Consider the following 27,502-nt stretch of genomic DNA (forward strand, 5'->3'; position numbering starts at 1 on the left):
TATGGTTCTGGTAGTGTGGAGTCACGGAGAAAGCAAATATATTTTGGTGTTAATGAATGTATTCTTTAAATGGCTTGAATTAGAAGTGGGTGAAAAAGTGGGTACTAAATCTGTTATTAAATTCTTGAACTACATATTTTTGAGGGAAGGTTTTCCTTCATCTGTACTTACGGACTATGGTGTGCAGTTTAAATTAGGAAGAAATGAAGATTTTCCTGGAAATTTGTGGTATAACACAGATATTCACGGCACTTTATCATCCTTGGGGTAAGGCTGTTGTGGAGAGGGCCATTTGAAACATAAAAGGTATTTTGCAGCTAGCTAGTCAAGGAAGGAACATTGGGAGAGTCAATTGAAGAAATGGTATGGACACAGACAGTCACCATTCATGAGTCAATTGGAGATAGTCCATTTGGCATTATGAGATGATATAGACCACATACTAAAGCTAATGCCGGGTGGATAAGAAGAGGTAAAAAAGTGTCATGGAATGCTGAGAAAGTTAGAAAGTGTATTCTCTGGCATCCCAGGAAAGGAATAGGACATATTTCAATACTGATCATGGAGTTCGTAATGTTGACTTGAAAGTGGGTCAAACGGTATGAGTGAAATGTGCTAGAAAGGTGCCCAAAGGGCAAAGTAAGTTTAGCAGTCTGGTTAAGGTTGTGGAAGTAATGAAAAATACAGTGACATTGGAGGATGGCAGTATTTGTCACCTAAGTAGGTTGGCTAGGGTTAGAGAAAGTGAGCATGGTCTGCATGAACCGGACCTAAATAGAAGAATAGGTACTGGTGGATTGATAGTGTTGATGTTGAAGACAATATCTCAAATCAAAAATTGAATTGCAAGAAGAAGAGGATGTGGTGGTGAACAAGTGTAAGAGGAGGCAGGAAGTATCATGCAACTGTAGAGATGGAACAGGTGTGAACAGTGAAGTTGTGGATGGTGGTGATCAGAGGGATTGTTCAGTTGGTGTAAAGACTGGTGCCTTTGGCAGAAGTATAAAGAAACCTAAGAAGTTTGAAGATTACATTTGTAGTGTATAGAAGTGTTGCTTTTAGAGTATTGTTAAAAAAAACTATGCTTTATCTGGTTGTAGAATTTGTATATGTATCCCTTAAGTACATATAGTTATTTTTTAGTGTTCATTATTTTGTCTTGTGTTAAGAGAAGGGATGTGTAGTAATGGTTCTTATCTTAGATTATATTGATAGAATGTGGAGGGTGGAATTAGAATGTTGTTTCCATTCCGTGTACTTAAGAGGGGGATTAGATTGTCTTGTGTGAGATGATTCCCTGTGCTGGGACAGGTTCATGACGTTGTATGAGATTGCTCAATAAAATATTTCTCAACTTAATTGGTGTTCTGGAGCATTACTGCAGACCACTGCCTCTCAGCCAAGCTTGAATGGAAAATGTTTTATTTCAACTAGACAAAGTCCACATAAACTTTTAGGCATCCAATATTAGGGCTGCTATTTTTGCCTCTATTAATGAGTTAAAATATTCGGCCCCCTGCAATGCATCATTCAGATTCAACCGATATGTGCAATCAATGTGCCGACTATTTTGAGTCCAAAATTAGGTCTATTAAGGGCTGCCTAAATATACACAAAGCCGTTCTCTGCAGATCTGTTAGCAATATTCACTCTCTGTCCAAACTACCACAACCTTTTGTGGGCTGAACCCCTCTACCATGTGCCCTTATGAAAGTTAGTTAACCTTCAATCTCATTTGCCAAAATCCTTTGGCAAATTTCCATAAGAACCTTCTTTTGTTACAACATTTTATTTTGAGTTCTTTGTTGAATCGTTCTCTTTCTTACGGTCCTGTTTCTTCTGAACTCATGAAAGCATGGATAATTTCAGACCAAACGCAGCACACACCCCTTCCCTGCATATAAATATATAGGCCCTCATTAAAATTGTTTGCCACTAGGGGGGGCATGGCCGGAGGCGTCAAGATGGCGGTCACACTCTAAGAGTGCACTGGACCCCTCCATCATCCGCCTTTCATCCCCCTGTCAGCGATCCACTCTTCTTACCTGCCTGTGGAGACTCCTCATATCGAGGGCGTTGTTCCGATCTGCTTGCCTGGCGATTCTGAGCCCCTTGCTCTGGACTCAGCCCTCCGGATACCCCAAGGCAGTAAGATGGCGGCCTCCGCCGAGGCCCAGCAGTGAGTGCAGCGCCGACGTCCCATGAGGCCACTGGGGCTGCACCCCCTCCGGCCTGAGACCCTCGGCAGCGCCTGGCCCGACTCCCGTGTGCTGATCCGCTTGGCTGGCATCGCTCCGGTGCAGTACCTTCGGCCCTGCACCCTTCATACCTGGTTCTGAATCTGAGGAGTCCCGGGCGCCTGCCCGCTACCCGCGTGAGGCCAGTGTCTGAAGTGCACCTCCCGAGGCCCGGACGTTCTAGCTGGGGACGTTCCTCTGACCCTCCCAGAGTGGGCTGATCTGCGACCAGTGCCGGGGCGCTAATCCGGTGAGTGGGGCCTCCGGGGGGCTCGGTTACCTAATTGGGTAGAAGTGCGGGGGGCAAATATCAGTGCTCCCATCGTCGGCCTGCGCTGCCCTCTTCCGCGCTGCCGCCCCCAAACGATCCTGTTGAACTCCTCCTGCATCTGAAGGGGCGGGCGCGGGAGGCCCGCGTCGTCATCCTTGCCTGAGGCAGCCTTCCCGGTGCACTTGGGCCGCGAGGTGGAGGCCTCTCTTATGACCTGTCGGCGGGCGAGGTGCCTCTGTCCTGGGACACCAGCCGGCGCTGACTCTCCTTCCTTGGTCACGCAGACCCTGCTCGGTTCCTCCGGCCAAGATTTGCCCCCAAAATCTTAGACTCTGGGGCCTTCGCGTGCTACATCTCCTGGTCTGCCCTGCGTGGGGCCGGTGATTCTGTGTGGAGGGGCCCTCTGGGGAGCTTCTCAGGGAACGGGATCTGAAGGGACACTGACGCAGACCGCCTGAACCCCCGGCGAGGAGGGAACTGGGGCCTCTGTGTACACAATCCCCGGTGGATGGGAGTGGGCCTGGGGATCGGCTGCTATGTCAAGTAGCCCCCTACTCCTCTCTGCCTGGCCCACTTCCCCCTACCTTTGTCTACTCCCTCACGCCTACACCACAGCGGCTTGGGCATGGAAGCACCACCCCGGGGGGGAAAGGCTGCTGTGGGTTTCCTTCTCCTGCCTGCCGGCCCACTGGAACAGCCTGGCCATACCTCGTCCCACGCCTTGGCAAGTGTGCACACACAGATGAGGACTCCTACCTGGCTCGGCAGTGCGGTTTGAGCGGCGCATATGGCCTCGAGGACTTGCGATCTCCCCGCCATTACTGGACGACTTGACCCCCTCTCTCACACTCCCTTTCCTTCCCTTGCTGGACACCCAGTTGCTTCCTAGGACTGCCACCGTTCTTCCAGCGGGCTGCGGAGTGGGGTTGGTTTGGTCGCGCCCACTGACTGGTGGGTGGCCCACGCCGCAGGCCCTTTTTGCTTCCACCCTCTTCAACCGGGCTTGGACTGCTCTCGGTGGCTCCGGGGCTCTCCCCGTGGGTTCAGCCACTGAGTCGGGGCAGGGATGGGAGCCAAGCCTCTGGGCGCCATCGCCCTCTGGGGACTGTGATCTCCAACCGGGGTTGTCCCGTGCCTGAGCCTGAGTATAGACAGCTTGGGTGCCCGCCCGCCCCTCCTGTGATAAACTCGACAACCTGTGATCCCTCTATTCCCCTTGGGAGTAGTCCAGGCCCCGTGCTCATGATGAGGATGGGCAGAGACTGTGCCCCGAAGACACCAAAGCCACAAATTCAAACCAAGATGGACCAATTCAGTACTGCTGACCGCGGCCCGGCAGGGGGAGCATTTGGGGACCGCCCCCTGGTGGGGAACATTCTCTCAACCATCCTCCAGGCGATCGCCACCTCCCAGGCCTCTGTGGAGAACAAGATTGGCAAGGTGCAGGTCGATGTGGCCCTTATCCGCCAGGACCTCCACAATGCCACGGTGCAATTGTCAGAGGCGGAGTCGCGCCTCTCCACCTCAGAAGATAAATTGAACCAGCTGAAAACGCAGGTGGCTCGCCTGCAGACCCAGACCTCGGAACTGCACTACCGGTCAGAGGACGCAGAGAATCGCTCGAGGTGGAACAACCTGCGCCTCATAGGCTTGCCTGAAAATGCTGAACAAGGACATGCAGACACCCTTTGTCGAGGCATGGATTAGGTCCTGGATACCTGCAGAGGCCCTTTCGCCATGGTTTGCCATCGAGCACGCACGACGTTCTCTGGCGGCTAAACACCCCACCGGGGCACCTCCGCGCCCATTATCGTTCGGATCCTCAATTCCAGCGACAGGGATGCGGTCTTGAGAGAAGCCCGACTTCATGGTCCCTTGAAATGTCAGAACAACACCATAATGATCTTTCCAGACTACACGAGGGACATGCAGGCCCAGCATCGTACTTACACGGAAGTTATACAGAAACTCTGTACTCTGGACCTGCGATATGGGCTCCTCTTTCTGGCTCACCTCAGAGTCATTTTTCAGAACAAGGCAAATTTCTTCGACACACCTCAGGCGGCCTACACATGGCTCATGGAAGAACGGCCTCTGAGAGTCCATCCTGCCTTCCCCCCCCCCCCGCATCGGGCCCTTCCCGACCGCCTCCTCCTCTGCCCAAACAGCAACGGAGACACAATCGCTCCCGTAAGAGGGGAGAACAGCACGGAGACCACTCACGATCGCCTGGGACTGGCTCACAGCAGCTGATCTCCTCTGAGGCCCCTCTGACCCTGAGCGACCGGAGCCGGGCCAGTTCATTACTCAGCCTAGCCCATGACCAGGATCCCAATCAGACGATGTGACCGGTTATCTCTGATTCTGATCTATCTCACAGCCCGGCGCTCCGGGAATCCGGAGATGATACGGGGCTCTGAACGAGAGATTCCTTGGCAGCAGCACTGACTTGAACCTTATGGAGCTTGTGGCAATGTCATTTAAATGTTGACAGTATATTATCCGACTACATGGAGGGGTCCACCGCCGTCGCCACAACATGTCCTGCTTGCCGTTTTAGGATAGCTTCTTGTTTATTTTAGCAATTACATTGGGTTTTCGTTATTGTTCCTACTAACTTTTCCTTTTCAGGGCGACAGATGCTTAATTTCTGGAAGTATAGGGTGGGGGATGTTGGGGGGGTTGGGAAGGCCGTTGCCTTCTGGAAATTTCTGTTCTTGGCCTCGTTCAGGCCACCGTTTTTTGTTTTCCATGACAGCTCATTGCACACGTACGCCACTCCCAGTGACATTGAACCCATCCTAACATGCAAGCCTTACCCATACGCTCTAGCCCTGATGCACCACCCCACCTGGGACTCGGGGCCCCTCGCAATTGCTCGCCCCTGCGCCACCCACTCCTCAGATGCCTACTCCTGGTAGACCCCTCCACATTCTGTCATTGAATGTCAATGGCTTACTAGACTGTATAAAACGAGCCGCGGTCCTTCAGAGTGCCCAACGCCAAGTGCCTGAAATCCTTTTCCTTCAAGAGACACACCTCTTCGCTCTCAATGCACCTTTCTCGCCCGATACGGGTTTGACAGGGTCTTGCACTTTGGGTTTACACGGGGTTCCCGGGGCACGGCCATACTGATTCGTAGGGGTCTCCCCTTCACTCTGGTGCGCGTGACGACTGACACACAGGGAAGATACGTGGCCTTGACCAGTAGGCTCGAGGGTCAAATTCTCAATCTCCTATCTACATACATCGCTTCTGACCCCCTGCCCTCTGCCCTTCAGCACCTCACAACGATAATTTCTACCTTCCCTCAGGGTCAGACGATAATTGGGGGTGACTTTAATGCGGCTATGCAGCCTTCTCTTGACACAACGGGTCCTCCCTCCGAGTCGCCTCTGCTAAACGGAGTGGTCCTCTGCTCTGGGTTTATGCGACACTTGGAGGGTCTGGAACCCTCGCTGAGAACAATACACACACCTCCTCGGCCCACCATACCCACTCCCGCATTGACTTGGTCCTACTGCCGGCCACCATTTGCCAATTGGTATCTGGTGTCACTATCCTCCCGCGAGGCACCTCAGATCACTCCCCTATTTCCCTCTGTCTGAGATATGCCCCCGTTGGGATGTGCACGGTCTGGTGATTGAACGCATGGTTCTTACAAGATGAGGAGATCGCTGAAGCCCTTGGGCGGGAATTGAAACAATATTTTCTAGTCAACAAAGGCTCGGTCCCTTCCCCGGGCACACTGTGGGAGGCCGGCAAAGCTACCATGCAGGGCGTGGCCAGAGGTCTGGTTCACATGAAACGGGCAGCACAGACTGCTTGCCTGACACAGCTCGAGGCTCAAGCTGCACAGATGGAATCGGCTCCTGCCGCTGCAGAATATGCTTGCTCCACTAGACAGCTTGCGCTGCTCCGGGAGGAGATCTGTCAGACCTCCATAGACTTGGCTTAAATATTATGGCGCTCCTCAGTGGCCCGTGTATACGGCTGGGCAGACAAGAACAGAAAACTGCTCCACAATTTGGTCTCCTATCCCAAAGCCAACCGCATAATCCCCGAAGTCTGCGACGCTTCCGGCACCCACCATTACGCTTCACATGCCATTGCCCATGCTTTTGCGGGCTACTATGCCCAGCTCTATGCAGCCCGGGCTCCCGTGGCCTCCCTGGTTGACCTGTTGGAGGGGGCCCTGGTTCAACTACCCCATCGTGCTCAGACTGTTTCGAAGGACCTAGACCTCCCCCTTACCCTGGAGGAAATACATGGGGCTATCTCCCTCTTACACTCCGGTAAGACGCCTGGGCTGGACGGCTTCCCGCAGGAATACTATGGAGCCTACCGCGACTTACTGGTCCCCCACTTAGTTGACCTCTTCCAACACGTGGTGGAGATGGTATCCTTCCCCCCGGAGACCGACGTGGCCACTATCGTGGTTATTCCCAAGACACAGCCACCCTGTCTCTCCTGCGCGGACTACCGCCCAATCTCTCTTATCAACACTAGGATGAAAATCTTTGCCACAGCCTTGGCCCAACACCTCCGCCCCCTCCTGCACGAATTGGTCCACCCGTACCAATGCGGCTTTATGCCTGCCCGTGCATACGTCGCCTCTACCTCACCCTCGCACACCGCCACCAGCTCACCCCGTACCTGGCCCTGCTTTTCATCGATTTTGAAAAGGCCTTCGATACGGTTGATTGGAGTTATTTAGAGGCTGTGCTCGATCTGATGAGATTTGGCCTCCCATTCCGGCGTCTCATTCGAGCCCTATACTCCAACCCGAAAGCACGGATTCTGACCAATGGTGCATTCTCGGAGGTGTTTCCCATCCGGAGGGGCACCCGTCAAGGCTGACCCTTCTCACCGCTCTTATTTGCGCTGGCGATGGAGCCCCTGGACTGCCTCATACACAATGATCCCCGTATCCGTGGTTGGACTTGGGATCCTTATCACGTGGATAAAATCGCCCTATACGCGGACGATGTCCTCCTTTTCCTAGCTGTTGGACTTGGCCCTTTTTGCAGGGTCATCCCTAAACTTTTTGCCTTCCTCCTGCATTTTCTTCTGACCTGTTGTTGGTTGTTTTATGACTCTGGGCACTTTACCACTGCTGTTCAGTGCTAAAGTGCATATGCTCTCCTTATGTAAAATGTATATGTTGGTTGGATTCCATGATTGGCTTATTTGGTTTACTGTCAGACCCCAGTAAAGTGCACCAGGAGTGCCCAGGGCTTGTAAATACAAATGCTGCTGGTGAGCTTGCAGCACTGGTTGTGCCACCCACAGAAGCGGCCTGGTAAAATGTATCTAAGGTCTGCCATTGCAGAACCTGCGTGCAGTCTGGTACTGTCATGCTGACTGGGCAAGTTCACCCACTTCCCAGTCCCTAAACCTTACCTTAACTTCATATTAGTCACCCCTATGGTAGGCCCAAGGGCAGGGTGCATTGTAAGCATAAGGTAGGACAAGCATGTCCTAATAGTGAATTACAGCCATTTTCGTTGTTCACTATTGTAAGGCTACCTGTTCTCCAAAGGCCAGAATGGGCTGTCAGAATTGTTACATTCTATGATCCTAACAGACCCAGGGAACATGGTAGAAATTCGAGTTTAGTATGCCTGAACTCAGAATAATAAAATACATCTTCTAGTAAAGTTTATTTTAATATTCTGTGTTTGCAAATACCACTTTTAGAAAGTTGGTATTTGCTTGCCTGACCATTTCAGCCCGCCTCTGCTATGATGTGTATCTGCCTGTCTGGTTTGTGTGAGTGACAGGGATGGGGAAACTCAGAGGGGCAGGGCTAGTTAGCCTGGTGGTGAATAGAGAGATTGAAAGCCAGATGGGTGGGAGGAGTACACCTGGACTCTGAATAGGGCTGTGCTCTGCCACCACAATGCTGGCTCCACCTCCTGTGGAGCGGCTGATGTCTCTGCCCTGCCTGAGGAGAAGGAACTGGGAAAGCTGTAAGGAGGAGTACTGTCCCTGACCTGGGGGATTGGCCTGCAGTGGTTGCCTTGCTGCTGAAAGGAGAGTAGAAAGATTACAAAGACTTTATTTCAACTTGTGCTTAAAAGATCTCCAAGGGCTTGTGCTGAGCTTGCCCCCTGAACGAAGTCCCAGGACCAGTGGGCTTCACCCCCCAGCTCCCCAGAGTTCTTTGGAAGTGCCTGCTGCTGTTGTTGGGCCTTCTGAGAGGCTGCATGTCGCAAGGAGCTGGGAGCGCGACGCAAGGAGGAGAAGCGTGCCGCCGTCGGAGCTGTTGCCGTCGCATCTCGCAGAGAGTGTCGCCGCTGCAGCATCGCATCGAGCGGAAGCGTCTCGCATCAGTCCGGAAGTGTCTCGCAACGCCGAAGAAGCATGTCGCCATCGCAGCTGACGCATTGCACCACATCAAGAGAAGAGTCTCGCATCGAGGAAGAAGCGTGTCGCCATCGCAGCCATCGTAGTTGTCGCATTGCACCGCATCAAGAAAAGCACCTCGCATCCACGGAGAAGCGTGCCGCCGTCGGAGCCGCTGTCGTCGCATCACGTAAAGGGGTGTCGCCACTGCAGCATCGCATCGAGCGGAAGCGTCTCGCAAACGTCGGAGAAGAGTGCCGCTGCCAAGGCCGCTGTCGTCGCATCTCGTCAAGGGTGACGCCGCTGTAGCTGACGCATCGAGTCGAGTCTTCTCGCAACATCGGAGAAGCGTAACGCATCTGGAAGATCCCGTCTTTATTTCTTTTGCACCAAGAACCTCATCGCATCAGCATCGTTGCAACACTTTCGTTGCCCTGCGTGTCGCATCTAAGGTATATTGACTTAAAGTGTCGCATTTAAGAACTTAAGAGAACTAAGCAACCTTCTACCATCTAAGTAACAGTATTGTGTATTTTTGTCGTTTAATGGTCTTGTGGTAAGTCTATATAAAGAATCCTTATTTTTAATATAAATACCTGTGTGCTGTCCATTTGTAGTGTTGTCACTTGGTTACTGTATGTGTTCACAAATGCTTAACCTATAACGCTCCGAGATAAGCCTTGTCTGCTCGCGCCAAGCTACCTAGAGGGTGAGCAGGGGTTATTTTAGGAGTGTAACCCCTTACCCTGACTAGAGGAAAGGTTCCCTGCTTGTCACAAGTACCTACCTGTGCCAACCAGAGAACCCGGATTCTAACACTAGCGGATCCCGAGAGCTCCGACCTATGCTGCTTGGAAGTCCTCCACGCTTTTGAGCGGGTCTCAGGCCTGCGGCTCAACCCAGCGAAGTCCACCTTGGTCCCCCTCCACCCCTCGCGGGCATGCTTCAATTGGCAGTCAAATATCTCTCTAGGCGCAGACAATCATTCAAGTACCTGGGAACTTGGGTGACCTTGCTCCCGGAGCTTTAGTGGGCCCTTAAGCTTACACCCCTGGTCACAAAAGCCACGGCAGACCTCAAACGTTGGCAATCCCTTCCTTTCAGCCCTCTTGGCAGAAGTGCGCTTTTTAAGATGATGATTCTCCTCCGTTTTCTATATATTCTTCAAAACATAACCTTTCATCCTCCAGGGAGTTGGTTCTGTGAAATTGATGGTCTGCTCACCCGGTTTCTGTGGGAGGGCGGGAGGCCACGTATGGCCCTGGCTCACTGTTGGATACCCCCCTATGTATGACAGTGGCATGGGTGTGACTAATCTCCACCTTTACTATTTGGCCACTAGACTCATTGTTGTCCATGATTGGTTTGCTGGCGGCTGGTCCGACCCGGCGTACCAGGTTGAGCTCAGGTCTATGGATTTTCCAAAGCTCCAGGCCTATTTGTACGGGCCCCATACCGCAAACCCTCCCATCGGTTACTAGGGCAGTTCTACTGGCTTGGCGCACTGCATTGCGTTACACAAGATGGGATGGGAAGCTCACTCAACACACACCCTTATGGCAGGGTACCTGGCTACGCGAAACTTCGACCCTCCAAGACTTTCGACAGTGGGATCTAATCGGGATCTCACTCCTTGGTAACGTCTGGGTAGGGGGCCATATTAGAGCCTTTTCGGACCTGCAGCAGTGCCACTCTCTCCACGCCACTCAGTTCTACAAGTATTTGCAGCTTTGCCACGCCCTCACTGTGCGCATTCCGTCGGCCACCTCCCTTTCTGAATTCAGTCCCTTAGAGGCCTAGGTTATGATGGGGAACCTAGGCAGAGGAGGGGTGTCACGGATCTATCGCTCCCTTGTGAATAACGGACCCGCGACCCTGGACTCACTGCGCGCTCGTTGGGAGGAATGGCTTGGCCTCCTGGAGGACCCAGACTGGGAGGACGCTCTCAGGGCTCCCAAAACTTTGACGGACGCCTCCAAACTACACCTTATCCAACTCTACTATCTCCATATGGCGTATCTTACTCCTGCGCACCTGTACAGGGCTCAGCTACGTTCCTCCCGGCCTGCGCTCGATGCGAACACGCCCCAGCTGATTTTTATCATATGGTCTGGCAGTGCCCTGCCCTTGACTCATTCTGGGTGGGTGTGGCATTGGAGCTTACACCGATCCTGGGTTTGGCGGTCCCCCACTACGTCTCCTCCTGGGAGAGTTCGATGGACTGGATGGCTCCCGAGCCGATAAACGGTTCCAAGGCACCGCGGTTGCAGTGGCCAAGCGTGACATTGTGGCAGCCTGGTCTCAGGCCAAACCTCCTACTGTCCGGAAGTGGCGACGGGGGTGGACTGGTGCGCGACCCAGGAGGAACCCCTCTTTGAGGCCCGGGGTTGCCCTGAAATGTTTGAAAAGAACTGGGGTAAATGGCTCAACCTGTTGTTTTGATCACTATGTGGACCCTTGTTTATCTTGCTATATTCAGGCAATAGCCTGCTTTGGGGCCCAATGCTCAGGACTATGTCACCGCTGGTATTGTTAATGTTCTTAGATGTACTGTGCATGATTTTGCTGTCAAAGTACATTTTTATTGCTACTTAAATATCAATAAACTTGATTATCAAAAAAAAAGTTTGTTTGCCACTTAACCATGCAAATCAGAAATTGCTTTTTGTCGTGCCATGTAGTTTTCTAACCTGAGCCCCCAATTATGATATTTTTCCTATTTTAATTTTTAATCCTTTTTGAACTTTTTTCATTTTACAGTTTTTCTTTACTCCTATCGCCTCTTCTTGCTTTATCCTTGGTAGCTTAGAGCTTCATATCCAGGAGTATATGACCCCGCAACCCCACCTGTCTGTCGTAATCCTTTGGGTCTCCATTCTCCTCCAGCTATCTCTTCACTTGCAGAATCTTGTCCCAGATAAATCCCCTAGTAACGTTCATGGGAACCCCAATGTTGTGGTGCAGGGGCAGACAGAAAAGTAACCAAAATCATGGTGTCTGCAGGTCATTGTCTGGGTTTGCAGTCTCATTTGAGTGTGACTCCAACCACACTACTCTGCCTGTCTAGAAATGACATTGACACCAGCTAGTCTCCTTAGAATAGATCAATCATAGATCTCTTGAGTTCCTGGGACAGTGAAATATGAATGCCTCCTGAACTAAGGCACGGCCCTGTGATGGAGCCTAGATTTCACCTAGATTAGGCATTGCTCTGTTGTGTGTTTCAGACACAAACTGCATTTTAAAATGGCATGCAGAATTTTGGTGCAAGTGAAAACACATGACACATGAATGAGGCCTGGTCAAGATGCTTTCAGTCTAAAGTGCTTTCATGTAAAAACATGCTCAATTAATTAAACACCCATGTTTAAATGTGATTAATTGGGGATTATTCTCACTATAGAATGTACATTTTATTTAGAAAATGTGTTTTGCACTTTCTGAATTAACATGTGTTTTTGCAGTGTAGAAAAAAACTCATGATTTCAGTTTCCTTTGGAAGGCTCACTGTGGCCTCTTTAGCCTTAAAGATAATAATGGAATGTGTGTTCTCTCCTCCCAGCTCCTTTTCCTTGTAATCTACACCCTCTATTCCTGTCTCAAGACACCTTGGCTTTGTTGCATATTTAGACAATGCATATTCAGTTCATAACACATCTTTCTTATAATATGTATTAATTAATCAACCATGCACCAACACAACATGTGGGGCAAATGCATTTTGCATGAAAAGCTATCTAAAACATTAGTCATGTTGCTATGAGCGTGTATGAACTGTTTGCGCTTTGAAAATTTGCACTAGAGCATGTTTATGCTATGTTGTACATTGCACATTTTGCATGCTGTGCACGAATAATAGAAAAGCTGCTTTAAATTACTAGCTTTTGCTCGGTAATATGTAGGGTATTAGAATGGTGGGAGGTGAACATAATGGGCTTTATTGCATAAATTAATATTCTTTTGTGTTTGTTTTGCTTTAGTATACATTTGGGCCCACAATAATATGGCTGCCTAAGAATCCAGCATGGCTGAGAATTGTTAGCAGTGTGCTGAATGGGAGACGCATGCGCAGAAGAATGTGCCAGCTGCATGAACTGCCAAGTCCCTCAAGTGAAGACACATAGGTCAAGGCCACAATGATCTGTACACTCCTGTCACCGTGCCAACGTACCAGTGTTTGTGGGAGAGTGTCATCCCTGTGTGCGATGTGAAAGAGAGACAGAAATGGATTGCCCTGGAATGGCACTACCCTCATGGTACTCTGGATGAAAAGAAGAAAAATGGGTTAGAGAAATCGTTGCATTGCGCAATCTGTGCTTAGCCTTAGCCTAATAACAGTGAGAAAAAGAGGCCTCCAGCCCCCTGACGCACAGGAAAGCCCAACAACATTGTCATATAGAATACTAAAGGGTCCAATTCCTTGAACTGTGTTAGACACTTCTTTCCCGTGCCGGGGGTTCATTTCAAAATGCAAGTTTTAAAAAATCCAAATCAGATCTGAAACCTCTACTAGAAACAAGATTGAATAAAAATGTTGCAGACTTCTTTTCTTTATTTCTGGGCACAGAAGTGTGGATGAACACTTACTCTTGATAACAAGTTGTGGTATGTTGCACGTAGTCCTTTTAAGGGCCCTGCAAGGTTCTAGAACGACATGCATGGAAAGCACCACAGGGAAATGTCGCCATTCAAACCAAGTGGTGGTTGAGTTGTAGCTGCTGGTGATGGATGCAGTTGTTAACTTCCTACTCAGTAAAGTGGTGTTATAGTTTGTCACTGGTTCATGGGAATTTTCCACATTAGTGATGACTGGGCAATGACACCTACATTGCAACCCCAGCATTACTGCATAATAACGGAACCTCTTGCATCTGCGGGCTGCTACAAGCACTTGGACCACCAAGGACTCGAACGTCTTGCTTTCCATAAGAGGTCTGGAGTAGTCGAGAATTGCCACTCCGTGAATAATCAACAACGTAAGGAGAGTCTGTGAGTAAGTAAGCGCCTTGAGACTGTGGTGAGATGAACTATCCTGTTAATTGACGCGCTACGCCCTTAAGTGCTTTAAGCTTTAATTGCAGCATTCTGCAATCCTTAGCCAGGTTTTGTTTTATCATGGGCAAATTTAAAACATTTTCACCAGGGTACTTTGGGGCTTACCCACTAGGGACTGGTCTTGTGACTCTCTACAATTGGTCACCTCGAGCTTCCAAACTTTCCTTGCTGCCTGATAGTTCTCACGCAGCTCCGGTGTCCTCCGGGCTTCCACACAGCTCCGGCATTTCCTGATTGCAGTCCTTGTGACGTACCTTCCTTGTCGTCACAACTCAGTGTATCCGCATCAAGCTCCACCGGCCAGAAGAAAGGCACGTCCTGTGATGCTCGGCTGCCATCTTTTGGGAAGTGAAACAGCTTCTTCATTGGTCCGATTTCTACAGTGTCCCACTTATTGGCCAGCTGCATGTCATACCTCCTCACTAGCTTTGTTGAGAGGGCATCTTTCATTTGCCTGTCTTGTTTTCTTATTTCATACCAAGATCGGAGGCTACCATTATGCAATGACTTTTGTTTGCTGCCCCAAATATGCAGAATGTTCATACATCATAAAACATTAGAATGATCAGAAAAACACTATAAATATCCAGTGCACTATCTCATCTTCCTCTTTTATTCACTGCTCCTGACCACAAAATAAGTATATATTCCGCTCGTGGTTCTATTATTTTCTAACGCTTTAATAGTTTGTCCTTTGTATGACTTAACATATAATAATATTGTTGTCATTATTAGTAAGATTACGAATAACTAATTTTTTTCCCTACCAGGACATCATAAGCCTGTCAAATTTATGGTATGGCCATGTAAGTGTCTCTTTAGCCTTATCTTTACAAGTCCAGCCTATGCGTTTGAGCATTCATTACACCAAAATAATTTTTCAACAATGGTAATGAAGAAAACCAAAGTACCGTGCCGAAAATGCTGGTCGTCTCTTACTTGAAGGCACAGCCGGACTCCGTCAATACCGATTTGTTCATTGAGGCGGTGATGCCTTCAGGAAAGCACCTTTCCGGATTGTTAATTTAAATTAAAAACATTTTTTTTACAGAAAAACACAAACGAGTTCACGGAAGAGGGATTTAATCCTGCCCCAGGAGCGGCTGGTGACATTTGAAAGTGGTGAGGCGTAAAATGATTGGTATACTGCACCGTTGCGAGCGGGTGTACCGAGCGAGCCCGAACCACCATAAGGGGGGGTTTGTTGCGATTCTCTTCCTGTGAAAATTTTGAAAGAAGAGAAGAAAAATGGTGCATTTTCAAGCAAATTTGAGAAAGCAGGAAGGTTAATAAAGCAATTGTCAAAGTGCCTCTGTGAACTGTCACTTTTCTCCTTACCTATCTCCCAGAATTCACCACCTTCACCTGTAAGTAGCTGCAAGCTGCTCTATTTGCATCACTCTCTTGCAGTGACACTCTCACTTTCCCATCATCTAAGTATCCCTTCCTACCTTATCTCTTTCGCTATCTCAGCATCTCCCTTCCTCTGTCACTTGCTGGGTGCTGCTGACACTGCCCGGTGACTGTCTCTTGCTGCCCCTTCCATTGCCTCACAACCCCCCATGCTCTCCACTCTCCCTATCTGCCTTCCTCTTTCTATCTTGCTTCCTCTTTCATCTTGTTGCTGTCACATCCATCTTGCTTGCTATCCCTCCCTACATCTCAGTATCCCTTCCTCCCTCGTCTCTTTCTCTGTCTCCGCACCTCCATTCCCCCGTCATAGCAAATGACAAGTCGTTACGACAGAGCACATCTAACACAAGAATCGGATGAACTATCTCTAGACTCTACTATAGCGCCTAATTTGTACCGGTAATTGCAGGTGGTGGGCATTTAGCGCTGCCACTCTTTTAAGGTCCGGCGTCCGGTCCGGTATTTCTCATCATCGGCCTTCACCCCCAGAGCAAGAGAGAAAAGTCAGTTAACCGGGGAATAGAAAGAGAAGGAAACAGTGACATAAGGGAACGAGGGTGCAGAAAGGAACATGTGAGAGTAACGGAGCTGACCAAACGCCCATTGCTTTTATCATTACAAAACGAAAGCAGAATGGTTTCAAAAGACCACGTTTGTGAATACAGAGCCGCAGTATGCATTTTGTTTTCCAATGCACACACCCAACAAGCAGGTATTTCAGTACCTCCAGGAATAGTGTGCTTTCCCACCCAGGGAAAACATGGTTGTTCAAAGAGCGAGGAGGCAACAAAAGTAGGGCTTCACTGGCAAACACTGTAATGTGGCGCTAATGTGTTTAGGTGTGAATAAATCAATATGGCCACCTTGCTTTAGTTAGTTAGTTATTTTTCATATTTTGAATGTTTTATTTCTTTCTACCCTGAGGCTGCACTTAGAAATTGAAAAATGTCAGCAAAAGTCTATGTTTCCAGCAAGTGTTTTTCTTTTTTGGATCCATTTCACAAGGAAGCAAATAAACGAAAGGAGGAAAGAGAAGGTAATACCTGTTTCAATGTTTCTTGAAGTCTCCGACCGGTTTTTACTAAATGAGGAGGAGCGAGATAGAGAGGGAAGAGGGGGAACAAAGGAGGGGGGATGCAGCTGCCAGCAGCGGGAGAACTGGACTCAAGCAGTGACTTACGACAGAGCACATCTCACAATCGGTTGAACATCATGAACTATCTATAGTGCCTAGTGAGACCTAATGCCCATTGCTTATATCATTAAAAAACGAAAGCAGGATGGTTTAAAAAGACCACCTTTGTGAATACAGAGCCACACGCGCAGTAAGCATTTTATTTTCCAATGCACGCAAAAACATTCTTCAAAGAGCAAGGAGGCAGTCGGGAGGGGGGGTCGCGCGGGGGTGGGGGGCCGAGGGAGAATAAAATAAAAATTAAAACGAAAACTTACCTGACCGCCTCTGCTCCTGGTCCGCGTTGGCGCCTCTGCCCTCTTCAAACAGGAACAGCACGTCAGCACTGGAGTGGCAACCCCTCAGCCAATCCTGGCACTGCTGCAGTGCCAGGATTGGCTGAGGGCACAGCTTACGCTTCGCCCGCCGCCTGCCCATTAGGAGACCGAGGGGCTCCTAATGGGCATGCGCAAGGCAGTGAAAACACAAGCGCGCATGACTGGGTACGGGCTAAAAATTAGCTCACCTTGCCCACTCATGCGCACTTGTGCTGCAGTGCTGCCTGTCCCTGGCTTGTCTGACAATGCATGTCAGTCAACATGACGCCGGACCGCCCACGGTCCGACGTCATGCTGACTGACATGCATTGTCAGTTCTCCCCACCCTCGGCGTCTCTGAACTTAAGTAAACTAAGTTCAGAGACGCCGAGGGAGCTGCGGGCGTGGGCGGGGGGGCAACGCCCCCAATGGATGCACCCCCACTGTCCTGCCCGCGACTCCTAGCAACGAGCTAGGAGACACACAAGTGCCTCCTTTGTTTTCACTCCTGTAGCCTTAGCAACAGCTCCTGAGCCGAGTGCGTTACCCTGCATTTCAACCGAAAAAGTATAGTTTTAGCCCCATCTAGTGGGTATTTTCTATAGCAACCTCAAACAAAGTATATTAGGAATATAACAAACCCTGCTGTTATTATTTAAGACCATCTAGTGATTGATTCTTACATCAAACAAAGTATCTAAGAATGTATAAATCCTTAACAAAGGAAACCATTGCAAACAAACCGTGAGTGAAGCCTTAAAAAAGAGCTATTCTTTTGCCTTAAAGAGTCTGTTTAGCTTAAGAGAATGGAACCCAACAACCCCAAACCACATACTAAAGAGCTTATGGAGAAAGTATAAAGTGATTCCTAGAGGAAGAACTTGGGTCTTTGGTCAAAGAGGCGGTGGACGCCGCACTAATTAAGGGGAAGAGGATGTCCCCCGTCTAGGAGAACTATTTTTCCCTCTCAGACGTGAGTCCTTGTATCCCCTAAGAAGGGGGAAAGTTTCCCAAAAAAGTAAACACCTAGAGGAGGCATCTATCCATGCTGACGACATTGGAAGCCCTCACGCTACAACAGACAATGGTGCTCATTGCAGCACAGGAGATAAAGGCCACCCTAACGGGACTCAGAGAAAGGTTGCCCGTAGCGGCATGAAAGAAAGAAGTGACCTTCATGGCACAAAAGACATTAGAGATAGTTTTATCCCTGTAGGACTTGGCCTTTTTGGCTAAAGTTCCCTAAACTTTTTGTTTTCCCCCTAGACCGTTTTCCTGAACTAGAGATGTCAATTTAGATGCTTTGGGTACTTTGGTACTGCTGATCAGTGTCAAAGTACAAGTATTCCCTATATAAAATGTAATGGTGATCGGTTGGCCATGATTGGTATGTTTGCCTTACTAGTAAAGTCCCTAGTGATGTGCACTGTGTTTGCCAGGGCTAGTAATGCAAAGGCCCACGGAGAAGGAAACTCAGGCCTGCAGTGTAGGACCTACACGCAGAGTGCTAAGTTAGCATGTTGTCCTGACAAGTGCAACCACTTGTCAGGCCTGACTTTCCCTTTTCCATACACATTGAGCACCCCTGTGGTAGGTCCCAGGTAGCCCATGTGCAGGGTGCAGTGTAAGAGGCAGAACATATACTGAGGTGTGTGCTATGTTCTGACAGTGAAAAACACTAATTTTCGTTTTTCACTGCTGAAAGTCCATCCTGCCCATAGGACAGAATGGGGGAGGCTGGGTGTTATGCTTGTTAGCCTAGTTTCCTGTCTGTGTATAATGGAGAGGTGAAGTTTAGTATGTATGAACTCACAGTGTCATAACACATCTTTCTGTGAAGGTGGTTTTGTCACTGTGTGTTCAGAAACCACTCTTTTAGAAAGTGGGTGAGTTTTGTGCTCTAGGCACTTCTGTGTGTCTCTGCCGAAATGTGGATTGCCTGTCTGGAACTGAAAAGTGAGAGGAGCTGGTAGAGGTCTTGACCCAGGGAGGGGTTGAGATGATGAAAAGGCCTGGGCTGGTGCTATAAACCAATTGACCCATCTCCTGCTGAGTGATTAAGGATCCAGACCCCCAGTTTCAAAGGGAGAGAGGTGACACTGGGAGGGAGACCCCCAGAACTGATTTAGGGAGGGGCCAGGGACCCCTGAGCACAAACGAACTTCAAAGTCATTAAGGGGTATAACTATGAGACCTGAAGCCCCTGAACGTTGGAATGAAACAGATATGTATTGAGACTGAAAAGGCTTGGACCCATTCCGTGGTCAAGAAGAACCTCTGCTAAGGAAGGAGCAACTGAAGAGACTGCTGTGGAAAGACCAATCTTTGCTTCGTGATCTGGGGCTGGTCTGCAGTTTGCTGTTCTAACTAAGGGAGAGGCTGTTGGGACTGTGCTTGGAGGTGCTGGGTCCCCCTGCTTGAAGAAGACTGTGCTGTGTCTTGTAACCCCAAGGGCCCGAGGTGAGCTGGCTCCCTTTTTGGAAATACAGGATCATAAAAGTTTCCGAAGAAGTCACAAGCAACGCGGTGTGCGCATGCTTTTGCAGCTTGAGACCCTCAGAAGTTGTGCCTTGTGATCGTGGGCACGCAGGAGTAAGCTGAGTCTTGGGTGCACTGGGTGCGTGTCGTGGTGCAGGCCAAGGCGTTGGTGAGGAGCGCCTGGTCATGGTGTGCACGGGGAGACGAAGTGAGACTCGGATGTGCAGAATGTGTGTCGTGGTGCAGCCAGGGCATTAGTGAAGAGTGCCTGGGCATCATGTGCACCAAAAGTAGTGAGTCTCGGATGCGCGGAGTGCGTGTCGTGGTGCAGCCAGGGTGTTGGTGAAGAGCGCCTGGACATCGTGTGCACCAAAAGAAGAGGTGAAACTCGACTCGCAGAGTGCGTGTCGTGGTGCAGCCAGGGCGTTGGTGAAGAAAGCCTGGACATCGTGTGCACCAAGAGAAGAGGAGAGACTTTGACGCGCAGGGTGCGTGTCGAGGTGAAAGCGGGGTGTTGGTGAAGAGCGCCGGGTCGTCGTGAGCACCCGAGAAGAGGCGAGTCTCGGACGCGCGGTGTGCGTGTCGAAGTGCAACCTGAGGCGCTGGTGAGGAGTGCCTGGGTAGGGTGTGCACCGAATTTGAAGTAAAGTCTCCACAGTGCTGAGGGCGGATATCGGTGTTGACTGAGACCGCTGGAAGGAGGGCCAAGTCATTGTGCCCTCGGAGTAAACCAGCAGCGGCCCGGACCGGTAGCCCCAGAGGAGCTGAGCCGCTGTCCCGAGTCCACCATATCCCGTGACGGAGTTCTGGATCAAGGCCCACCAAGTCGCTGACGTCGGAGAGGAGAGTAGGGTCACACCCCCCCAGGTAATGAGGATAACCACCTGGGGTGGGGTGCGGGCCTTGAGGGACACTCTCGGCCTCTCACTTCTGTCAGCTGCGCGCACCTTTGCTTTGGCTCTGATCTCGGCCCCTGCTGACCCAAGGAGGGGCAGTACTGGGGCCATAGTGGGAAGCAGTACTCTTGTGTCATCATTTGATCCATAAGAGGGGCACTGTTAACGGAGCACCTAAAACTGTCGTATTACACTTTGCATTATTGCGGCTAACGAACTATTGAACTGTCGTATGATGCCTGACCTCATTTGTGCCTGACAAACTACATGCTTGGTGCACTACGCACTGCGTTATTTTTCCCTTGCACATTACCTGATTGTAACGTGGCGCATTGCATTATTCCTTCAGTGCACAGTATCTGATTATAACGTGGTGCATTTTATTATTTCTTTATTGCACCGTACAAGATTGTAGCGTGACGCATTGCTTTGTTTCTTCCTGGTACAGGGCATGCTGGTGGTGATACGCATTGCATTATTCCTTCAATTGCAAAGTACATGACTGTGGCACTACGTATGGCAATGTTTCTCCGTTGCACAGTACAAGAGAACATCGTTACGCATTGCAGTATTTGTTTCCTTTTGCAACGTGTGTGATTCTAGGAATACGACTTGCCTAACCTTTTGGGAAACGGTTAGAAGTGAGCTTAACTGTTGGTTAGAAGTAGTGGTTGGGATTAGAATCTACCAACCCACCGGAAAGAATACTACCCTTTCTTATATGTTGATTTTGTATCGTATGGTCGTATCGTATAATTTCTTATATAAAGATTATACTCATTTTATCAAAACTCGTGTGGAGTCTATTTGTGGTGACATCATTGGGTTACTGTGAGCGTGGTTGCACATACTGCACACTCGTGCCTTGGAGATAAGCCTGGCTGCTCGTGCCAAGCTACTAAGGGGGTGAGCAGGGCTATCTCAGACGGTGTCCTTACTTAGCCTAACGTTGAAGTGAGGGGTCGGGGACTCCCACCTCCAGCATTTGGTGGCGGCGGTAAGCGATAAGGACCCTCACTTCCAAAAATCTCCTCATCAGAGATTTTAGATTATGAGGAGATGGGAATGGATGAAGTTATATTCGACCCACAGGATAGTTATGATACTTTTGAGAACCTAAAACTGAATTTGGAACAACCCTTTACATTCACAGCTATCAAAGACACCTTTGGCGGAAAAATGTTTAATCCCACCACCATTAGGCACTCAGTGCAGAATAGTGACCTATGGACCACGTGAATACGTTTCTAAATCAGTGAGTGAGGAAATCTCTGGACAGAGAAATTCATAATCTGCTATGAAACGAATGTCCAAGGCCTTCCACCAAGGACAAAGTGTGTAATACCCCCAACTTTGACTCCGGATTGATAACCTTCCTATTCAAGTTTGGAAAGGACCCTAGGAAGGGGATAGAAAAATGCCTAAAACAGTGCCAAGACAAACTCCTATATGTTCTTGACCCACTAACACGAATCCTGGATATGACAGAAGAAGCAAGGGGAAAAAATATACCTGTGAATATTGACTGTCTGAGAGGCTGGTAACAATGGGCCATATGTTTATTAGAGAATATCAATGCAAACTGCAGAGAATAAAAGCGTGGGGATTAAGGAAAGGCTTATGGTATGGGGATTCAATACCCCTATCAAAATATGCTCGTGAGAACCTACTACGGTGGCTGAAGAATCTCGACGCATGGAATGGAACGTACCAGACTTCATTCTAGAATAAGATGCAAGCAACCGAGGCTGGGGAGCCAGAAGAGATGTTCAACAAAGGAACAGTCAGTACACAAATTGTCTAGATATGTTAGTGGGATTAAATGCCCTTATGAGTTTCAAAGCGATACTAAAAAACTCAAACACATTAAACCGTTTAGACAGTTTTTCAGCAGTCTCATACATAAACCATCTATAAACACTATTGGATATAGCAAAACAGATCTGGCATTTTTGCTGGGAACAGAGGATTACTCTCTGAGTAGAATTTATACCAGGAACTCACAATATCAGAGCAGACTGGAATTTGCGGTTTCTCCACGATTCCATCAATTGGAAATTGAATCCAGACATTTTTGCATTGATTCAGAATGTATGAGGATCAATTCAGATAGACCTTTTTGCAAGCAGACTAACTTCCCAAGTGCAAGTGTACTTCAGTTGGAGACCGGATCCCAACACAGCGGCTGTGGACGCCTTTCTCTAATGTTGGGGGAAGAACAAGGGTTATGCATTTCACCCTTCTCGATGATACAGAGAGTATTGTGGAAGGTGAGACTAAAGTCATGCAGCAGCATTCTGGTAACTCCATTCTGGAGATCTTAGGTCTGGTTTCCCGGGGTAATGGAACTTGCAGTAGATTTCCCACACCTAATCCCGGCATCCTTGGGTCTTCTTCTGTGACCAGAAGGAGAAAAAAATGGTCCTAGAGGGGAAAATGAACCTTCTTGTTTGGAAGATTGCTGGGAATCAAATAGATATTCAGATCTTTCGGAAGAAGCTAAAAACTTACTGGAAGAATCATGGGCTCCAGGAACTAGAAAGAGATATAGGGTGTTTGGAAGAAATGGTGTAGTTGGTGCATGGAAAGGGATTTGGATCCTGTGGAAAGCTCTATACAACAGGTAGCTAACTATCTAGCACAGCTTTTTGATTCAAGGTCTCTCTTATAGCACAATCAATTGTTATAGATCTGCAATCTTTTCAGGTCATGCGTTGGTTAATAATCTTGCAATTGGTAGTAACCCTATAATTGAAAGAGTAATAAAAGGAGTAAGATTGAGAAGGCCCCCGTAAAGCACGTTACAAATTCTTTTGGTATGTCAACCTGGTTTTTGAACTTTTCAGTGCCTGGCCAGACAATACTTTTCTCTCTCGTAAACAAATTTCCATGAAACGTGCTACCCTACTTTGCTTAATCTCCTTTAGAAGAGTCTCAGACATTAAAGCACTAGAACTATCTAATAGATGTTATTCATCAGAAGGTGTTCATTTTGACATTTGGAAGAGAACGAAAACTATGTCAGACTCTGTATTCTATCCTGTCTTCCATGAATGTGAGAAACTATGCGTGGTAAAATGTATGAAAGTGCATGAGAGTAAGATTTCAGATCACACGACACTGACCAACTTCTCTAATCATATGTGAGACCTTAAAAACCAGTTTTTACAGCTACATTAGCTAGATAGATCTGCACAATTATTTATGAAGCAGGCGTAGATCTCTCTAGGTTTGGGGCACACTCATCAAGAGGCGCCATGGCTAGTAAGGTATTTTGAGCAGGGGAATCCCTGCCTGAAATACTTAAAACAGCTGATTGGTCGAATGCAAACACATTTGCAAAATTCAATTTAAGACCAGTGGAGCATGTTAACAATGTAGTGTTAGATGGCTTTAAACATGCATAATGGTAGCCTCCGGTCTTGTAATGAAATGATGATTCTCCCGTTAATATGCAGAGAGAATCTTGATTTCATTAAAGACATTCGGAGGCTAACATTATCCCCCCTTCTCACCCTCAGGAGAAAAATGTTTAGGTGGGTACTTCTTTGGGATATTAAAAAATGTTCAAGGAAATTGTGTTTCTCGCATTAAGTGTTCTCTGCATAATATTCTTTGCATTCACACTACCTTTACTATACACATTTTCTGTCTTTCACCTTATTTTTCTAGATAATAATGCACCAGACCCAGCAGAAATCCTCGAGGTGGATCATCCTTTGTGTCAACGCAGCTTAAATTGGAAGATGAGATCGTGCACTTGATATTTATGGTGTTTTTATGAACATTCTAACGTTTTATGATGTACGAACATTCTTTAAAGAGATGCATGTTTAGGGCAGCAAATAACAGTCATTGCATAATGTTAGCCTCCTAATGTCTTTAATGTAATCAAGATTCTCTCTGCATATTAATTGGAGAATTATCATTCTTCTTCATTAGCGACAGGCATGCTGTTGTTTCATAAATGAAACTGGTAAGCTGCATGGCAGTATTTACTGTCTTTCTGCTGTAAAGTTTTCTCAGCTACTGGCTTGCTATATTTTGTGCTTGATTCTGCATCCTGCATGCTTTTAATTACTAGTGGATGTGAATCTTGATAAGTGCTAATTTGGATTCCTTCTTCTGGTGTGCTACATTTTGTTTGATTGCCTGTAGTTGTGTTAGGGTCACATTTTCTCTTCTAGGTTCTCTGTAGGCAAAACGTAATGGCTCCACCCTTATTTCTTCCAACTCTGGGTGAACCTATACTTTCAAGGCAAAGATGGAAGAAGTTGTTCAGTGTGGGACTTCTCTGGCTGCGGAGAGGAAAATTTCATTACATATGCACTGCTTGGTTTCAGTGGGACAGGAAGTATTCGAGCACCTTCCAGAATATCCCAAGAGTATGGCAATGGCCTAAATAAATATGAGGTTTGTTTAAAAGAGCTTGACTTGCATTATCTGCCACATATCAGTACTGTCTTGGAATGTTATCACTTTGGTCACAGAATGCAACATAAGGGAAAGCCATTGGAGACTTACATAACAGGATTGCAGAAACTAGCAGCCGTATGCAGTTTTATTGTGGTAACAGATGAAAGATTACTTGATCAGTTAATGTTGGGATGCATACTTGATAAGGCAAGAGATGCACTTTGTTTGAAAGACAACCCTATTTACTCTGTAGTTTTGACAACGTCTAAGGCTTGTGAGTATTCCTTGGCATGTGTGGAAGTCATAAGCAATCATAAGTCATGAGACAAAAAGAAAGAGGTGGTACAGTTGGTTAAAACAAAGAGCACTCCTGCCAAGACTTACCCTTCTGTATCGTAAAAACAAGAAGGAAGGATGGTGAAGAAACCGGGGATTAAATGCATCAGATGTGGAAATAGTGGGCATGTTGCTACCTTCAAGGAGTGTCCAGGATGGAAAGCGTTATACAAAACGTGTTAAAAAGGGTCACTTCACGTCTTGCTGCAAATCGGGTAGGAGCAGGAAGAAAGTGTAAGAGGTTTCCAGAGACTCTGATTCATAGTGTGAGAGATTGTCTTGCAAATAGGAAATGGAGATAGTCCGAGTAAATTGTTCCTCACTAAAACTGTTTTTTGACTCTGGGGCAAAAATAACACTGATTCCCCAAAAATTAAATGAAGAGTGTTTGAAGGATTCAGTTGTTTACGAAAGCCAGACATCAAACCCAAAGCATACAGTGGGCAGCCAATCAAGCTCATGGGTTACTTTTGAGGGGAAGCAATTAAGTTTTGTGATAGGTTTATCTCTGCTAAGAAATACATGTCTTATAGGGGTGACTCTTTGATCAGTTGGGTTCACCAAATAGATTTAGCTGTGGTCTAGCTCCAAATGAAACTCCTTCAGTGAAATTAAGGGATGGGTGGGTTCCAAAGGAGAAAATCACAATGTCAGAGGTAGGAGGTACACATAGATTGATTGATTATTTATGAAGCACTTTTCCCTGAGGTGTTCATGGAAGAATTAGGCTATCTCAAACACTACATGCATTGCACTAAATTGACACCAGGAGATGTTTCTTAGGCTGGGAATGTAAGAAGTGTTCCTCTAATGGGGAAGGAGGCTATGAAGTGTGAACTAGACACATTGTTGAACAGTGGGGTGATCCAGGAAGTGGAGTTGACAGAATGGATGTCTCCTGTAGTTATGGCCAGAAAGGCCAATGGAGAAGCCAGGCTGTGTGTAGAAATGAGGGAATTGCATAAAGCAGTGGTGGCAGATCGTTATCCCTTACCCAATATTAGTGAGATGTTGTGCTGTTTGGAGAGGGCCAAGTAGTTCACCTCATTGGACCTCACATCAGCATACCATCAAATATTGTTGCATCCACAATCTCAAGAATTGACTTTGTTCATTAACCCCTTTGGTACCTAGAAAGATTTGTGGATGCCTTTTGGCTTAGTTTCTGCCTCTGCTGTCTTTCAACGAGCCATGGAAGTTATTTTGCAGGGGGCTAATGGGATCAAAGTTCATCAAGATGATGTATTGGAGCTTCAGAAGAGTACGTTTGGCGTGGAGGAAATAGAATATCTTGGTCATCTAGTAACAGCTGACAGTATTTACCTCAAGAGGAGCCTCATTAATGCCTTCAACGAGATGAATTCTATAGTAAATTAATTCCTGATTTTGCAGAGGAATTCAGTAACATGAGGCAATGGTTAAAGAGGGGTGTGGAGTTTACATGGACTGAAGAATGTGTGAAAGAGTTTGAGAATGTTAAAAGGAATTTGTCAAAAACATCTAATTTGTATTATTTTGAACCTGGTGCGAGATCCATTCTAAGGACTGGTGCCAATACCAAGGGATAGTTGCTGTATTGGAACAAGAGTCAGCAGGCAAGGTGAACACTATTTTGGGGCATATTTACCATAAACTGGCGGAGCGCAATGCAGCTCCGTCAGTTTAAAAATGCAGGGATGCACCGTATTTACAAGAATGAGGTGCACCCATGCGTTTACCCTAGCACTGGCGCTAAATCTAGCTGTCTAACACCAACGAAGGGACCCTTGCACCATAGTGTTTCAGGGAATGATTGTTCATGTGCAGCAAGGTGTCCAAACCATATTTGTGTAACTTCTATGTGTGCTGCTTTGTGCAGCACACAAAGAAGTTTGAACATTTCATTTTTAAATGATTGTTGATGTCCAAGAAGAGAAACCTTCCTGCACATGAACAGTCACAAAAGGCGATTTGCTGTTTCTATGTGTGCTGCATAATGCTAAGTGCTGTGTAAAATGGGGCCTTATTTACTAGGCGGTGTTAAGCCATGTCAAGCGCCGGCTGCCAATATACCATTGGCAGCCGGCATTTTTTAATAAAGTTGTAAAGGAGTGTATTCAGCTTGAGGTGGCGAACGGCATTAATTGGGTAGAGGAGCGCAAGAGGAAAGTCTTCATGTACTGATTGACTCCTCATTCATCAACAGGAATCACATCTTTTTTGCTATTTAAGAAAAGGGTTCTCAATGTCCTGGTTGATCCGGCATGGATAAAGAAATTGGGACGGTCTGGTGCCAGTATGATGTCAGGGCGTGAGGAATTACGTGAAGAGATGAGTGTAAACGAAGGGAAAGTGGTGGTGAGAAAAAGAAGTCTGTGCATATTTAGGAGGCCTGCACACCTTCAGGTTTGTGTGTGACCTTGGTAGTTATTGTTATAATTGTTAATCTATTTCAGTGAATGACATGGGATAGCTCTATTGAGAAAGATGCCTGTATATAAGTTTTAAGTGTTCATTATGGTAATGGGGGTGTTGTGTGATATGTTGTCCATAGTCCTACTATGGGCCCTGCGAGGTTCTAG

Source organism: Triturus cristatus, chromosome 3_1 (assembly GCF_964204655.1).
Source record: "Triturus cristatus chromosome 3_1, aTriCri1.1, whole genome shotgun sequence".
Taxonomy (NCBI): Eukaryota; Metazoa; Chordata; class Amphibia; order Caudata; family Salamandridae; genus Triturus; species Triturus cristatus.